The sequence below is a fragment of the Castor canadensis genome, chromosome 11, assembly GCF_047511655.1.
Source record: "Castor canadensis chromosome 11, mCasCan1.hap1v2, whole genome shotgun sequence".
In the NCBI taxonomy this organism is placed as follows: Eukaryota; Metazoa; Chordata; class Mammalia; order Rodentia; family Castoridae; genus Castor; species Castor canadensis.
The window spans coordinates 22372544-22386063 of record NC_133396.1 but is presented as its reverse complement, the minus strand read 5'-3'; the positions used below and the strand labels follow the sequence as shown (position 1 = coordinate 22386063).

The following is a 13520-nucleotide window of genomic DNA, read 5'->3' as shown; positions in this document are numbered from 1 at the left end:
TCCCGCAGCACCAACCCAAGATGGCTCAGAACAGAAATAAAGTCTGCCTTCTCCCTCCAGAGGGTGGGGCTCTCTGTTCCTCTGTGAGTCAGCCCCACATGTGCAAACCCGGAATATGCTGGGTGGACAGATGGAGGGGAGAGGGAGGAGAGCCAAACCAGGCTGCAGGGCAAAATGGCAAATCCAAGCACTTGGTTGGCAAAAAGACCAACAAAAGAAAGAGGCTGGAGTCCTGCCTCTACCCACGGTTGCATGGCCTCAGTTTGTTCATTTGTAAAATGGCAAATGACTGTTATGGCTATCATGAACATACATGGCTGTGCATAGTGACTTAACAGCTGGGCTCTGCAGCCAGACGTCCTGAGTTGAATCCTGACTCTGCTTCTTACGACCTGTGTGACCTTGTGCAGGTCACCGAACCTCTGAAAGTCTCAGTCTCCTCACATGTAATCATGAGGGTAATGAAAGTCCTAACCAGAAGACTCCATGGGGATTTACACAAAGCATTTAGAATACTTTCAGGCACACAGCAAATGCCCAAGTGCTCACTGTATACCCTATAGCCATCACTAGCCTCTGGAAGGCTGTGCATGTGCCAGGGTTTCCAGCAATCTGGTGCCAAATGTAGCTACGGAAAGGTGGAAAGGACACTGGCTTTCACTGAATCTTGGTGACAGACCACCATGCTAGGTGTTTCCATCCAAGTCCTCCTCTGCTTTGTCACCTTGCTCCTCCCCCTCCTGCTTGTGTCCATTCTACACCTTCACCTCCATGAGGCCATTCCCCGTCTTGCTCCACTCCTTCTGAGATTAAGTTGACAAACTTGAACTGAGGTCTTCCCTTATGGTAAAGTCCCTAGAGCTCTCAGGAAGGCACCAGGGTGCAGGGGGTTAGGAGTAGAACAAGGAAAGAAGCCAAAACCGAGAACCCAGGGAGCACAGAGCATCCCCCTTGGAGAAGCAGATGTGGTCATAGGCCAGGTAATGAACCAGTTCAGGGTGCTGCTGTCCCTCAGAATCATCAAGGGCCTTTAAAAGAGTCCATGTTTAACCCCTCCCTCAATCCGGGATCCAAGGTAATGTCTAGTGATACACATTCACAGCCAGGGCTGAAAGGCAGGGTTCTAGAAGCATGGTTCTTAAACTTCAGCATGCGCAAAAACCACCAGGGGAGCTTGTTTAAACACAGCTTACTAGGTCCCACCTAAATCTTCTAATTCATTAAGTCTGTGAACTGGCTGACAGTTGCAGTTCTAATAAGTTTCCAAATGGGATACCAATGCTGCTGCTGGTTCCGAGACCCACCGTGATAGGGTAGGGGTCAAATCCAACCTGTCTTTGTAAATAAAGTTTAACTGAAACCCAGCCATGCTTACTCATTTACATATTGTCTAAGGTCATAGGCAGGATACAAGAATTGAGAAGACAGAGATCATGTGTCTTGCATAGCCTAAAATACTTACTGCCTAGCTCTTTATAGGAAAAGTCTACTGAACCCAGTTCTAGGAACCTATGAAGGCACAGTAAGCAGGATCCTGGGTTTCTGAGTGACTGCTTGGAGTAGTCACTCCCTGGCCTGGGATGTTATGCAAGGAAGAAAGATACATCAGCATCGTTGAATCCACTGCATTTTGAGACCTCAGCTTCTGCTGTATTCTAAATCCTCACTCCAGTACATCCTGGCTATCCTTATAGCCTCAGCTTCCTCCCACTGCCCCTTTGGGTGCCTATCGTTTGAGGGGGAAGCCCTTTCTGTCTCCCAAGAACTCCCAGTCTACTTGGGGATAGCAGGTCACCATGTGACATGGCAAAGAAGTTGTTAAAACGCCTAGAGGCTTGTTTTGCTCTTAAACCAAAACACACTCCACTGCCACCCCCACCCTTACCCATGCTGCAAATGAATAGAGTTTTCTGTTGTTTGGGGGCTGTCACCAGCTGTTCACTTAAAGAAGCATCCTCCTCAGCTGCAGTGAGCCAATCTTGGAGCTGCCTTAAAATAAGTCTCTCCAGGTGGGGAACCCTCTGGATAGGCTAGAGGGTAAAGAAAGCAGCTTAAGTGGCCGCCCACAGCCGGGGGTGCTGCCCGAGAGCACTTCATACCAAGGTCAGTAATTATGTGTTTCTGCTTGGCTCCACTTAGTGGCAGCTATGGAATGGGGCTGCCTCTCCCCACTACTGATGGAGAAGGGGTGCTCCGTTCAAAAGCTTGTCTTCATCATCAATGAATGTCAAACACTGTGCAAAGGAGCTGGATAGAGAGGAAGGAAGGGAAGGGGGCACATGAGAAACAGACTCAGAAATGGCACCCGTCAACAGCACCTTGCAGGATCCAGCCTGGAAAGAAGCCAAGAAACAACCAGGTCTAGAGGTTCAGAGCTGCCAGGGACAAGTGCAGACCCCAGAATCTTGGCTGTAATAGGTACATCTCACCTGGTCCAGGTATCCACCACACCTTGAATTTGAACTTCATGAAAAGGATAAAGAATGGATATTTTAAATGACTGAGCCCTCCAGGCTCAAATGAGAGCTTAATACAAGTAGACTATGTGGAAAATATTTTGATTATCTTTATTGGCTGATTTTTACATCATAACCACAGTGTGCCAGACACTCTTCTATTGGCTATTTAACCATCACACATTTATAGGGGTAGGTACTATGATTATCTCTATTGTACAGAGGAGGAAATTAAGGTCCAGTAAGACTAAGTAACTTGCCAGAGGACACCCAGCTAGTACCTCAAAGCCCTCATCTCCAATATCCTGCACTGCCTTTCAGCTTGGGTGTAATAAACAACGACACTGCTGGAAAGAGGAGCACACCCGGACCATCCCCTGATTGAATTAGACTTTGTTGTTTATTTTGAAGACCTTGGACCTCCTCTGGGCCCCAAGCCATCTCGGCACACGGGAGATCTGAATTGAATGTCATATGCCTTTTGTTTCTCTTTAAGGATAGTCCCATCTCTGTACTCAGTTGCTTAAAATTCACCTGAGTCCTCAGCAGCCACCTCCTTGAGGGGACAAGTGTTCTTTAAGACAGAGGCTATAGGACACCAGGGTCTGCTGAATGCCAGGGAAGCCACCTCTGTCTTAAGTGTGCCAGCTCTGCTCTCAGACCTGGGCACTCTGTGATTGTACCACCCACGAGAAACCCCATGTCTGTACTCCCTGTTCTCATGGGGTAGGCTTGGGAGGAGACTTGTTTGCTTTTTGGATGTGAAGAGTGACTTCCAGATTGAAACAGATCCTCCACTGGACAAAAACACAGATGTCTTGACCCTTTTTTGAGTAGCACCATTAATCATCCAGCTTTTAATGGCCCAGGAGTGTTCCTGTTTAGCCTTATTTCTTAGCCCCAACCTGAGGGCTCCATGCTGGGGAGGAGGCCATCAGAAGGGCAGGGAGAGGCTGGTGACTCAGAAGCCCTCTGGATCCTTTGGAATTGCATGAGCATCAGCCAGCTGGGAGCCATTCAAAGGAGCTGAGCAAGCGGGGAGGACACATGGAGGGGCAGTTTGAGGCCACCGCCTCCAGGAACCTTCTCTGAGTCTGACCTCATGAAGAGAAGGGAAGGAGGGCAGCAGCAGCAGCATCAACAACCGCAGTCGCTAGTCTTTCCCACCAAGAGACCTGGATATGTTTGGTGTCACCCTTACTATTACAGAGCACGTTCTCTCTGTCTTTTTCCAAGACAGAAGAATAAACCTGGCTGGGAGGCAGGACGTACACCCACTGTAAGAGCTGAGGACTCAGGGTTACAGGGAAGCCATAAGCCACAAAAGGAAGGACACATATTCTAGACAGAGAAAAATGCTATTTGTTCATTCACACGCTCATTTATTAAAGAAGTGTTTCTTGATCTCCTGCTATGGTCAGGCACTGCTGCAGACCCTAGGAACACAAAAATGAACAGGAAGTGACTTCCTTCCTGAACAAGGCTGGGTAGATAGTGGGGCAAGCTGGGCATCTAGAATGAAAAATGAGGCGGTCACTGTCAGTGCCAACCCTGCACTCTGAAAGTACAGCTCAGAGAGCAGGCAGCTTCATAGATTTTGCACTCTGGGTTCCTTGCTCACCTCACCTCCTGCTATGGAGGGGATCAAAGGCTTGAAGGTGGGAACCTTTCAGGTGACCTCCTAAGTATGGTGTTCAAGGCCCTCGGGATTTGGCTCCAACCTACCAGTTGAGGACCACCTCTTACCCTTTCTCTCTCCAGCTCCTGCCAGACCAAACCACACATATTCTTTGGAATATGGTGCACATTTTCACATCACCATCCTCTACTCCTTCACCTGCCAGGCCAACTACTGGCCCCCCACACTAGGTCTCCTTGCTCTGTACACCCTCAGCCTCCACAATGAGAGTCGATAATCTTGAGGCCCAGGACAAGGATAATAAAGATGGCCTCAAAATGCCCTGGTAGAGCTTGATGTGGCTGGGGGACTAGTGAGAACAGAATGGAACTCAATATGGCGCCTGGGAGCTTTCTGTTTTATACTCATTCTTCCGATCAGGTGTCTTGCTACATTGAGGAGCGTGTCCTGTTGTCTGTGATAGTAACATTCATCATTATACAATCTGAAATCATTTCCTCCAAACGTCAAACCCTCTGTATGTGGCAGCTGTGGGGGAAAAACTCCCATTATCCAATTCGCTCTGCCAATCATGGCCTCCAGGAGATGGAGGTTTCCCAAAACTTCTGTGCATACTGCCATTAGCACTAGCATCTTGTGCCGTCTCTAGCCTCCCTCTCCCGCCCAGGCAGCTGATACCTGAGGGCAAATATTACTGGCCAATGCTTACATAGTATCCGTGGTACAGTTAGAGGGGCGGCTGAGCTGAGAAGATGTGCTGGGTTTCAGAGGTGGCCCTAGAGGAGGCCAGGTAGCTCAGAGAGCATGAAAAGAGGGGTGACCAAGAGGTGGGCAGGTGCCCCTCAGGGTGGAAAGGGCTAGAGATTGGGCATGAGTCAGCCAGAGAGGGAGGGGAAAGGAAGACAGGCCCCTAGATGGCTGTAATGATTCACAGCAAAGTCAAAGTGCCTCTGGGAGGCGGAAGTGGCGAGGAGGCCCTGTCACACCTGTGATGCTGGCTCCAGAGAGGGCTCTGTCTGCTTGGATGAGAAGCTCTTCACAGCATGCCAACAGATGCCTTGTGGAGGAGAGAAATTGCAGAGAAATTACAACCCCTTGTTGTGAGTTCTCCCACGGAACTAAAATCAGCCCATCAATCCCACGCACTCTGTACCCAGATGGATCTGCAGCCTCTCCACCCCAAGGGAGTCTAAGGATGGAGGGGACACTAGCCTGCGGAGGGGGGCCTTAAAATAGAAGGGTCAACCCCCAAAGCTCAGAGGCTGGGCTAGCACCCGGAGGCTGGGTTTGCAGCCCTGGAGAAACAGCGCACGATGATTTTTCACATTCCCTCCCAATGATACTCCGATTCCAGGGGAAGCCAAAGAGAGCTGGAGACAGGGGCCCTTGTGCCCCATTGATCTTGACAGAGTCAGTTAGGCCTGGCAGGTTGGGACACATGAGCACCACCTGAGAGCTAACTCTTCTGCAAGTAGCCCACCTGGGAAGCTCTTTGAACCCTGAGAAGGAAACAGGTTAAGAGCACCGCTTGAGAAGCCTGGGTGAGGAGCTGCAGTGCAGCTGTCAGAATTCTGAGCACTGTGACGACTGCCTGGGGCCTAGGTGGGTGCTCCCCAAGTCAACTGTACCCAATCCCCCTCTAAGTCCACTGGCCTATCTCTTCCTCCTCACCCCTCTTCTGGGCCATATGCAGGCTCCCCAGGATTGTCAGGGAGAGTGGCTGCGGGGAGCTTAGACACCTTGGGCCAGGCCTTGGCAATGAGCCAGGGGGATGAGGGCAGGCTATGGGGGATGCTGCTGCTTCCAGTGCACATGGAGGGATGTCCTGCCCCAGCCCAGGGCCTGGCATCTCTCCTCCCAGAGAAGACAGGCTTCAGGGCACAGCAACAGGCTCCCAGGAAGCCCTGTCTCCAAGGTGCTGGACATATGGAAGGCTATGGGTGTAGAGGCCTGCTGTCCCACTAAGGCCATTCCCCCAAGCCAGTGGGATGTGGGGAGACAATAGTACAACAGCACCTCTGGACCTGAGGGAGGACAGAGAGGTTCTGGTGGTGGTGTGGGCACAAACAGGATTGGTGACAGCTATGTGGATACTCAGAGCCATGTCTCATCACAGCTCAATCATTCCCACCTCAGGGCCTTTCCTTGACCATCCTTTGTGCCTGGAATCTCCTCTGCCTTCCATTGGCTTCCTGCCTCTCCCTTTGCTAAGCACTCCACATGGAAGGTTCTGGAAGGCACAGAAGTGGATCAAATATCAAGATGAAATAAAAATACTGTACTTATAATAGCTACTGTTTATTAGCACTGCTTCTGTGTCAGAAATGATGCTAAACATTTTACACACATAAACTCTTCTAATCCTTACAATGCTCCTGCAAGGCACGCATTATATCCTCCACAAAGTCTCTGAGGGGTTAAATAACCTTCCCCAAGTCACACAGTACATGGAGTTTCTGTTCTCTCTCATACCTACATTTACAACTGCTCTCTTTTTGCCTCCCAAACGAAGAAGGACCCAGCTCAGAGCTCTGCTCCCCAGAGAGCCCTCACCTCCAGGTGCCCCCAACACCACATGTTCAACTTAGTTCATACTCTCTAAATTTGAATCTGGGAAATCCACCTGTCATGGGGAGGGAGTGATTAGAGGCAGACAGCCCTGAGAGGCAGCTCAGGACACAGACAGGACTGGCTGGAGTCAGAACATCAGATGGGATGCAAGTTGTCTTCTTGATTGAGTCCCTACTGCAGCCTGACTGTGTGACCTCAGACAACTTCTTACTTTCCCTAGGCTTCGGTTTCCTGGAATGAAGCTGAATGAAGTGGAGGGGGACAGTGCCTGAGAAGAGGAGAACTTGGTATTTCTTCCACCTGTGCCTTTGGTCTCTGTTACCCTTTGAAGAGTTTCCTATAGCTTTGTGTGAAGCATCAGGAGGCTTACAGCCTCTGTGGTCCATGGGAGCCACCACTAGGAGGGTCCAGGGAAGAATCTGTCATTGTCAGTGGAAAACAAATGGCAGTTACTAATTGTGGTGACTTTGCACTCTGGGTTTGGATGTGCTGTACCTTTCTTTATAGTAAGACTTAAGAAATAATGCTTTAATTCATCCAATTAACAGATATGAAGCATATTTTAAGACATGCCATCTCTGAAAAATGGATCAAACACTTGAACTTGCATAGCATAATAGGAACGTCTGCAAATAAACTAATGACATAAAAAAGGATGCAGCTGGATTGTGGAAGTGGTTCTCAACCTAGACTAAATGTCATAACCACCTGGGAAACTTGAACTAATACCCATGCTCACATGGGTATTAGACTCACCGCCAAGAGTCTGATTAAGTGGGTCCGACTGGGACCTAGATATGGGTGTTATCTGAAAACTTCCCAGGTGATTTTCATAGGCAGTCAGAGTTGAAAACACCTGGTTTCTGAGCCCCCCCCCCCAAAGAATTTGTTTCCATAGTAGTCTACCCCACCTGGTCTGTTTTATAAACAAAGTTTTATTAGAACATAGCCATGCCTGTGTCGTAATACACATGTCCATGGCTGTTTTCAGGTCACCATAGTACAGTGATTACCACAGAGACTTTAAGGCCCATAGTCTAAAATATTTACTATCTGGCCTTCTACAGCTGCAACAGAAATCCTGGTTTTTGACAGCAGGGATGGGATGGAACAGGAGGGTCAGGATCTGCCTGTCATGAAAGCTAAGGTATCATCAACCCTCTTAACTGCTGTTTTCCTCAGTGCCTAGAATAGTACCTGGCACACGGTGGATTCACAAAGTATCTGATGAATGGATATATGGATGGATTGGGTTGGTAGATGGATGGATAGATAGGTGGATAAGTAGATGGATGGATAGATAGGTGGATGGGTAAATGAATGGATAGATAGGTGGATGGACATATGGACCGATGGATGGGTGGATGGATAGATGGACTGATGGATAGGTGTATGGGTAGATAGATGGATAAACAAATTATCTCAGACCAATTTTACCTGGAACATCACACCTGGAACCATGCAATCATTCCTTACTGCTAAGTAATCAGAAGACTGAGCTGAAGCAAGATTGACTACACTTTGGTTTTGCTCCTAACCCCAATTCATCTCATCTTCTCCACAGGTTCACTGGTCTCATGCTCATCCTTCTCTTGTCACACACTGCCCTGACTCCTGGGTTAGCAGCAGAGCAGCCCCTTCTGGATTTCACATCTCTCATATGGCGCTTCTGAAAAGCCTGCTCTTCCCTCCCACACAGAGACTCCAGCCCCTCTCTAGGCTGTGGGGCTGCTCTCCCACAGATAGCCACGTGGTGAATTGTTGCTGACAGAAGTTTACTGTCCCCACAATGTCCATCACAAAATTATTTCTGGGGATGGTGCAGAAAACCTGAACAAGTTGGGTTTCAAATGGCACTGCCTGGTGGGACCGTGGCAGCTTTGCAGGAAATGGGAAATACCACCAAGAAATTCACCTCTCCTAATCCAGGGTAATTTCTCTCTTTTTCTTTTTTCCTTTAATAGCGTTGAGATACAATTCACATGCCATAAAGCTCCCATTCAAACTGTATAAGTCAAAGGCTTTTAGTCTGTTCACAGTTGTGCACCTGCCGTTTTGTGACACAAGCTGACAGTACCTCCCACTAGCCTGATGCAGAACTGTTAATTGTGGTATACCACTGAGGTTTGGTGGCTCTTCCTTACCCAGCATTATTTTATGTATTTGCAGTATAGATTCTGAGTTCAGGGTCTTTGTTCTTGCTAGGCAGGTGTCCTATCAGTTAAGCCACACCCCCAGCCCTTTCTGCATCAGTTACTGTTTGAATAGGGACTCATGTTTTTTGCTTGGACCTACATCCTCCTATTTATGCACATTCCTTTGTACTCCTTTGTAGCTGGAATGACAGGTGTGTGCCACCATGCCCAGATTCTTATTGGTTGAGATGGGATCTCTTGAATGTTTTGCCTGGGATCCTCCCAATTTTTGCTTCCCAAGTAGCTAGGATTACAGTCAGGAGCCATCATGCCTGGCTACACAGCATTATTGTGCCAACCAGTAACAATGATTACATTTGTTTCTTAGCACAATAGAATAAAAAAAATTCTAAAATTAGGAGATAAAATTTGCCAGGTGCAGTGGTACATGCTTGTAATCCCAGCCCTTGGGAGGCTGAGGCAGGAGGATCAAGCATTTAATAGTGGCCTAGGCATAGCAAGACCCTGTCTCAAAAAACCAAAACAATAAAAATAAAATAAAATAAAATGGAGCTGAAACTAGAAGACAAGAAAAAATTAGCATAACACTTACTCTGAGCCAAATCCTAGGTTTGCATAATTATTATCTAATTTGCTTCTCACAGTGACTGTGTGAGATTGCTGTGTTACAAGGCAGAATTCTATGGCTGCAGATCTTAGTACATCAGATTGCTAAAGTCCATACAGTAACAATTCCTCAATCTCAGATAAGAAGGCTGGAGGGATAGGTAATCCCAGGGTGATGCAGCAGCTCAGTCAAATCTCTATCCAGTCTCTTATCTTTCTTTCTCAACATCAGTGGTTCATTATCTTTTCTTTCTTAGGCTTGTCACCTCATGGTTGCAGGATGGCTGCCACAGTCCTGAATACTACATTCTTATCTAATCTCATTCATAACAGGAAGATGGGAACAGGACTACTTGGCATATCAGGAAGAAAAATTCTTTCTAGACATCCTCCAGTGGCCTTCCTCTCATATATTATTGATTTAAATTGGTCACATGTCTACCTCTTAACCATCAACAACAAAAACAAAATGGTATGATCACGCTTATTGCAGGAGGGGCCCTCCTTCCCTAAGCATGTACTCCCTGAATAAAATCAAAGGAGAAAGGAAGGTTGGCGTGTGGATGGCAGTGACGTCTGTGTGTAGGTGTTATGAACTGAGGGCTGGCAGAGTGGCTCAAGTGGTAGAGTGCCTGCTTAGTAAGCATGAGGCCCTGTGTTCAAGTCCCAGTACCACCAAACAAAAATCAAACAAAACAGATAAGAAAACTGAGACTTGGGAGTTTTCAAATGCTTGCTCAAGACCAGCCAGCCAGGAGTTGGTAGAGCTGGGACTTAAACCCATCTGTGGCTACTAAGTCCTTTCTACTCCGTTTTCTGGGTTTTTGGCCAAGTTACAAAGCCAAACTGGGGTCTCCCAATGGGAGTTTGTCCTCACCCAGCCACCTGGGCACTGCGTTCACACACAGTGCTGTTGCTCACTTCCCATCCTTCTTTTTCTCTTTGGATATTTCCAGTGTCTGTGGAGTGGCCACAGTGCCACAATTTATGGTGCATTCGTGGACCATAACACATCCCAGCCAAGGAGCCCCAGTTAGGGCCTTGGGGTGTAAAGTGATTTAGAGTTTTGCCTGGTCCTCACCATAAATCCAGCAGAGCTTTGCATTTCCCAGAATAACCACCACATTCCCCAGCCTGATGAATGGAGCCCCTACTACCCACCAGCCCCACCCATTCCTCTGACAAGAAATGGATTCAGCTCTTCCATTTTTGCTGTTTTCCTCTTCTTATCGCCTTCCCAGCTCCTAGAGGAGAGTCCTAGGGAAGCCTCTCTTCTGTCCTGACTGATGATCTGCTAGGCCAGGCTTGCCCACCTGGATTGTGGGTTGCCCTGTGCTCACTTCAGGTATGGGAGGGAAGTAACTGCTGGAAAACTCCCCCCGCCCCCAGTTGGGCAGGAGTTTTCTAGCGTTTCACACCCAGCTGTCACAGGGGTGATGAAATGGGGGCCTACTCCTCAGCAGATGGCTTCTCCTAGTGGAAAACACACAAACACCCTGAAAAGCTTGTGACAGCCCCAGAATCTCCTTCCCTCTCCCCAGTCCCTTTCCTCCTGGCTGGAGATACCCTTCTAGAAAGGGCAGTTGACTGGAACAGTAGCCAGCCTTTCCTACCTCTGTCCTGGAAGGAACACAGGTTTCTGAGCACAGAGTCTCCGAGGTTCAAGTGAAAACTTGAGGCTGAGATCACATATGCAGGCTGGGACTTGAAAAAGATGAAGAGATTGCAGCATGATGGAATATAGAAGATAAAGCAGGGGAGGAAAGAATCTTCCAGATTATCTACAGTCAGGATTCTCAAAGTACTTTTTTTCTTTTTTGCAGTGCTGGGACTTGAACCCAGGGCCTTGCACATGCTAGGCAAGCTCTCTACCACTGAGTTACATCCCCAATGCCCAGACCACTTTCAAACAGCAGACTTCTCTTCTGAATGAGCTGTCTACACAGAACCCCAAGATCAAAAATAAATATAAGTGAGGCCCTTTAATTAAGCAGGGGTGGTGGGCAAGGCATCTACCTCAGTTTGCCACAGAATCCCAGGACTCTGTGAAACACAGTGTGAAAATGGTTCCTGTCCTTGAGTCTTTAACTCTACCAATGGGAACCGAGGTCCCGGTAAGGGGAAATGATTTGTTATGCAAATAAGGCAGCATGACTGGAGCTGAGAAGCTGGAAATTTTGCCAAAACCAGAGACCAAGCATGAGCTTGGTGGTGATGGGGTGGGGTGGGGGGTTGCTAGCTCCAAAGCAGAGACTTTGCTTGTGGCCACTGCCTTGTACAGAACTCAGTAGAAGGCTCTGGAGCCCCCAGGGGTGGCCCAGCCTTCAGTTTTCTTTCCTGGTTTTTCTCCACACTGGGCCTTGGAGAAGTATTTCCAGGGCAATCCCTTACCACACTCAACTTCTGTCAGCCACTTAACACTCAGAATAAAGTGTAATCCCTCATGGAGAAGAGCTCCAAGTATAAAGTTGATTGAAGCTGACCTGAAGCTAAACTGGGCCTTAATTCTTGTGACACTGCTGGCCATAGCAAAGGACTGACTTGTTTGTAGAGGCCAAACAAGGGCTGATCGTTCACTTTCCAGCTGGAGCAGGACAAAGCACTGAGAACTGAGGGAGAGAAGAAAATCCTGCCCTTTGGCCCCCTCCCCAGTCTAACAAGACATTGATCCCCGCTGTGCTATTATTGTCCTAGGCAAATGTGAAAATTAAAAAATAAGCAGGGACCTCCCAGAGCAAAATGTCAGAAGAGATGCCTTAAAGCTGTGGTTGTGAGCAGTCCCCTGACCACTGCAGCAGCATCTATACAAACTCTAGGCATCCACTCCCGGCCTGCTGAATGAGGAACCCTGGGAGAGCCCAGAAATGCCTGGCTCAAGTTTGAGTGCAGTGGTCTTAGCAACCTGGAGGTACCCGGGCTAAGAAGACTGAGGGTGTGAAGGGGGCCACTGAAGATCAGGTCCTAAGGGAACAGAGCCCGGGAGTGAATCAGACAGGGCTACTGTTAGGAGAAAAATAAATTCTGTTCTGAAAATAACAAATGTTGGCCAGAATGTAGACAAATTGGAACTCTTCTGCATTGCTGGTGAGAAGGTAAAATGGCACTGCCATTGTGGAAAACAGTTTTAGCAGTTCTTCAAAAAGCTAAACATAGAATTACTATTCAATCCAGCAATTGCTCCTAAGTATATACTTGAAAGGATAGGAAAGAAGAAACTCAAACAGAAACTTGCACACCAAGGTTCAGTGAGGCATTATTGACAATAGTCAAAAGATGGAAACAACCCATGTTCAACCCATGAAGGGATAAACAAAGTGCACGCATACAATGGAGTATTACTCTGTCACAAAAAAGAAAGAAGCTCTGACACATGCTACAACATAATGCTAAGTCAAATAAACCCGATACAAAAAGACAGATATTGTATGATTCCCCTTCCATGAAGTACTGGAACTAGACAAAACTCCCAGACAGGAAATAGGCTGGATGTTGCCAGCGCTGAGCAGCGAGGGGAGTGGAGACATTCCTGCATGGGCACAGAATTTCTATTGGAGAAATGACAAATTTTAGAAACAGTGATGATGATTGCACATCATGAATGTAATTAATGCCATTAAACTATGCACTTAAAATAGTTTAAATGCCTATCAATTCCAGAACTTAGGAGGAACCTGAATTTGAGGCCAGTTTGGGTACATATCTCTAACAAACAAACAAAAAAATATTAAAATAGTAAACTTCATGTTGTGTATATTCACACACACACACGAATTGTTTTCTTCTAGAAGGGTCAACTTCCAAGCATCTGTGAAGTGAGATCAGGGCCCAGGGAGAAGGATCCTGCTCCCTGAAGAATCCTGATTAACTAGTTAAGAGCCAAGGCTCAAACTGCCAGGAGATGGGATGGCAACTGGGTTTGGTGGGCATGGATCCTGGCAAATGAGTCAGACATGGAGAAGGGAGAAAAGAAAGCTCAATGGTATCACAAAATTGGAACTCTTAAGGCTACCTTAGGGCAATGGGTGTGGTCAGGGGATCAGCAATGGACGCAGCTCAAATTGGTATGGACCCAGGGGACTGTGGAACCAGATA

At 47.6% G+C, this 13520-nt stretch overlaps 1 long non-coding RNA gene across 1 annotated transcript; it reads right to left on the bottom strand.

The window, feature by feature from the left end:
• Nucleotides 1-3815: 3815 nt before the first annotated feature.
• On the bottom strand, nucleotides 3816-6621 carry LOC141414042 (uncharacterized). The gene is made up of 3 exons (XR_012439145.1): nucleotides 6227-6621; nucleotides 5082-5152; nucleotides 3816-3892 (listed from the first exon to the last, which is right to left on the bottom strand). It is a non-coding gene; the product is annotated as an uncharacterized lncRNA (long non-coding RNA).
• Between the last annotated feature and the right edge of the window lie 6899 nt (nucleotides 6622-13520).